Here is a 4,628-nt window from a genome sequence, read left to right on the forward strand (position 1 = left end):
TCTGCCTCCCAAGTGCTGAGATTAAAGGCATGCGCCACCACCACCTGGCTTCAAATAAAGCTTTTAATAAAGACAGTTGTTTAAAAGTTTTATTTTATTTGTATGTGGGTAATTTTTTGTTTGTTTTTGCATGCATAATATATGTATGTTCACCCTGTGTGTACCTGGTTCCTGGAGAGGTCAGAAGAAGGCATTGGGCCCCCTGGAACTGGAGTTATAGATAGTTGTAATCCACCACATATAGCTCAATTGTCAGGTACTCAAGTCAGCTGAGAGTTGAACTTGGGTCCTCTGTAAGAACAAGTGTTTCTTAACAGCTGAGCTGTCTTTCTGTTCTCCAAATAAAGAGCTAGGCTGGGCTGGCTTTGCAGTGCCTCTGAAGGCACTCGGGACAAACTGGAAAAGGGTTCAAAGAGCAGACCGGATCGATTGTGCCAGCATTGATACATCCAGGATGGCCTTGGAATCCATCTTCACTGGATCTAATGAGAAGTGTAAGGAGTGTGAGGAGGTCCTCAGCTGGGGTCAAGGCCATGCCTGTCACTTTTCTAGCCTTTAGGGCCAGTGCCTCTCATCATCCTGGCCCTTATTAGACAGTGTGGGCTTTCTCTTGTGTTTCCATCAGTCTTTCCCCTATATAAATCACCTTGAAGATTCTTCCTCCTGCAGAGTGGGTCTCTGATTTCCTCTTGGTGACTGACTTTGAACCAGAGGTCACATATAGCTATGACAAAATCGAGGTGTACTGGCTGGTTTGTGTCAACTTGACACAAGCTGGAATTATCACAGAGAAATGAGCTTCAGTTGGGGGAATGCCTCCATGAGATCCAGCTGTGGGGCATTTTCTCAATTAGTGATCAAGGGTTGGAGGGCCCCTTATGGATGGTGCCATCCCTGGGCTAGTAGTCCTGGATTCTATAAGAGAGCAGGCTGAGCAAGCCAGGGGAAGCAAGCCAGTAAGCAGTACCCCTCCATGGCCTCTGCATCAGCTCCTGCTTCCTGACCTGCTTGTGTTCCAGTCCTGACTTCCTTTAGTGATGAACTTCAATCTGAAAATGTAAGCTGAAAAAACCCTTTCCTCCCCACTTCGCTTCTTGGTCATGATGTTTGTGCAGGAACAGAAACCCTGACTAAGACACAAGGTAAACAGAGTATTTCTCTATGTTTCTCATGAACACTTGTCAGATTTCTAAGACCTGAGTGTCTTTTGCCTGCAACAAAAGGACCATCCGTTCTCCAGCCTTACAGCCTGCCCAGTGGATCTGACCTGTGTTGGGAGTTTCCATTTCCACAGATTCCTGCTATGATGCTGATGATGTTTTCCTCTTTATTTCTTCTAGATCCCTGTTTTCCTGAGAACTAGAGTCTCCCTGGCACTGCTCTTCAAATAGCTGTCCATGGTTTCAGCATCAGCATCCCACGGACAACCCCTTAGGAAAAGAAAAAAAGAAAGACATAGATTCTCAAGTTAGCCAAGCAGAATTGATCTTTGGATTTTCCTACTTCTACCTTTCAAGAGCTTGGGACTGCAGATATATACTGCCATGCCCCGTTAGTGCAGGGGTGAGGCTCAAGCCTAGGGCCTCATGCTAGGCAAATACTCTGTTAGCTGAGATTCACCTATAGCTAATATTTTTTTCTTTTTTGTTTGTTTGTTTGTTTTTAAACTTTTTATTGGTTCTTTGTGAATTTTACATCATGTACCCCAATTCTACTCATCTTCCCCTCCCCTCATACCCACCTTCACCCTTACAACCTCCCCCTCCCAACAGAGAAAAAAGCCTCATTGTGGAAGCTGTAGTATGTCCCACACTATACCCTTTGTCCACACTTCTTGGCTTGCAAATGTTCATTGCAATGACTCATTGGTCTGGTATGAGGCCTCTGGCTTCTGCTACTCTCTCAGTACTGGAACCTCACTGGGACTCCTCAGATACTCTATTGTTGCCCTATGTCATGGAGATTCTACAGTTTTGGATTTGTAGGACGAGCCCTCATACAGTCCAGTAGTTCATAGATGGGGTAGATGATGAGGTAGGCCAATTCAAAGCCCTGGATCTGGGTTTCAGAGGTATCTGACCTGGTTGCCCCGCAGGCTCTCCTGCTCTCAGGCAGCCAGGGCCAGTTTTACCCTGCTGCTCAGGTGAGGGGCAGAGACAGCTCTCCTGCCTTCCTGATCCCAGGGCCAGCTCTCCCAGTTGCCGTAGGAGGCAAGGAGCAAGGGTCGGGGAGGCTATCTCTTTCTTGCCCACACTGCTACAAGGTAGATAAGTTGAAGGGCCAGCTCTCTCCTGCTCACATCTTTGGGGCTGGCTCACCCACACCCTTGCCATCAGGATCAGCTCTACTGTGCTTCCCAGGTGAGGTACAGGGTCAACTCTTCTGAGTGCAGCTGGTAAGGGACAGGACCAGCTCTCCCATGGTGTGCAATGACCCCCATCCTCTGGAGCCAGCTTACCTACAACTCCTGAAATGTACAGGAACCTGTTTTCCCAAGTACTGCAGCTGTCTAGGGGCAGGGTCAGCTTTCCTGCTCTCATGCCCCCAGGGCCAGCTCTCCCATGATGCTGATGTGAGGGGTGGGTCTAGTTCTATACAGCCCTGAGACATCAACATGCCCTAAAATGGAACCTCAGACCAGGGACATCTGCTTGGCCTTTGGTGGTAACAGACCCATGGTACTGCAGTGCTAATAGACACAGATGTGGACTCTGGTGACAGCAGATGGGGTCCAGGACCCCATCATAGTCCCAGGTGCCATTATTGGCTTCTTACATTAGGGTGTTTCTCATTACCCATGAGTCTCCAGTTCTGTCTCACTTCATTGTGCTCACATCCTTCTGTTTCTCTTTCTCTTCCATTTCCACCACGAACTTACTCCTCTAAGTGGTACCCCAACTCTCCAAATGTCAGGGGTAACTCGGGAGTGGTCTCTTGCATGTGATGTTCCACTCATGCATGGAGGCACTGGGCAGGGGTCATCTCAGGTGTGGTCTGTCCCCACAGGCCTGCACAGCACCAGTCTGGTGTTCATTTCAGGCTAGTTCCCTGTCCAGGCCCCCAAGGAACTGCTTTGATGGTTGTCTTGGGCTCATTCCTCACCCAGCCTGCTCCAGTGGCCCCTTGAGTGAGTCATTTGTCTCAAGCTCACTCCCTCCTGGAGTCCATGGTCCCAGGCAAGTTTCTTCTATTCTCTAGCTTGTTCCTTATCCTGTCTAGGCTTGCCTGGCACCAGACTGAAGGTCATTTCTCGCTAGCTCCTTGTCCAGGTACCCTGGCACACGACTGGTGGTCATCTCAGGCTTGCTTTTTTCAGGGAATGTTAGGCTACTAATTAATTGTTAAGATGTTCACAGGTCAGAACACTGAGCATAGTCATAGCCTCTCTCCTCTCTGCCACCCACTGATGTACATGTGACACAGCAGCCACAGCTGCAATTCTCTATGGGCAGGATGGTTTTCTTTTTTACAATTTTTTATTTTTAAATTATAAATCAGTCTCTCTCTCCTTCTCTCTATCTTTCCCTCCCTACCTCCCCCTCTCTTTCTCTCTTCCTTTCTCTGTGTGTGTGCGCGCGCACATGTGCCCCTCTCCCCGGGGAACTGTTGTTACAAGTAATGGTGAAACACTTGACATGGGTGCTGGAACACAAACTCTGGTTCTCTGGAAGACAGCTATTACTGCTGAGCTGTCTCTGCATATACATATGTAAGTATGTATGTATGTATGTATCTATCTATCTATCTACAATTTAAAGTTATTCTGTTTTTCTATCAAAGTTATCTCTCATATCTCCTTGAAACAAGAGCCATGGTTTATATAAACTGTCGGGGTCTCTGGAAAAGAGCCCCTTTCCATAATTCTAAATGTATGGATCTCTTCCCTGGTGTTGAGCGTGGTGGTCATTTCACTTTCGACTTGACTGAGGACAGAACAAACAGCTTTTGTGGAGACCAGCTTTGCTCTCCATCTCTGACTCTGCTCTGAACAGCCTTACCTACTTACTCATTTTGAATCTGAGAACTTCCTTCCCTTCCCAAGCAGAGAAAGCCTGCCTGGATTAGAAAAGTCCAGGATGGAAACTCGACACTGTCCTGAGCCAGGAGCATTTGGAATTACACACAGGAAAGGGCTTCATATTTGTTGACCTGACTGAGTACAGAATGTGTACACAGCCTCTCCAGTTACAGCACTCCAGGAAGCATCATGCCTCAGGTACCAATGCTATGGCCTGCTGTGAGCCCTTCAGCTAATCCCTGTCCACCGAGTGGAGATTCTTTATGTGTGTGCATCTTTTCCAAAAGCATCCTTCCTGCAGTCTTCTCATGCCTTGCGGACTCACTGGCCTGTTCTCTAGGGTATAGACAACCAAGGTAGCACCTCTCCTATACACACCAGTTTGTCATCTTTATTTAAGAGCTGTTTGTGTTTGTGATAACTGGCTCTTCTGGGCGAAGCTCTGGGTCCCTTTGGACGCAACGTCCTGGTGGCCATAGGCAGGAGTTTCTGATCCTGGGCAGGTTGTTCTTCCTGAGATGTCAAGAAGCTGCCAACTCATCTGTCAAGAATCTCCTGCTCCTTTGAGTTCTGCTTATCTGGGCAGCTCCCAGGAAACCCAGTTGCTGAA

General features: G+C 47.8%; 1 non-coding gene across 1 annotated transcript; it reads right to left on the bottom strand.

Moving 5' to 3' along the window:
• Positions 1–3,318: 3,318 nt before the first annotated feature.
• On the bottom strand, positions 3,319–3,453 carry LOC116086713. Its single transcript, XR_004117079.1, has one exon. It is a non-coding gene; the product is annotated as a small nucleolar RNA SNORA17 (small nucleolar RNA).
• Positions 3,454–4,628: the final 1,175 nt, after the last annotated feature.

This window comes from Mastomys coucha, unplaced genomic scaffold (assembly GCF_008632895.1).
Source record: "Mastomys coucha isolate ucsf_1 unplaced genomic scaffold, UCSF_Mcou_1 pScaffold12, whole genome shotgun sequence".
Taxonomy (NCBI): domain Eukaryota; kingdom Metazoa; phylum Chordata; class Mammalia; order Rodentia; family Muridae; genus Mastomys; species Mastomys coucha.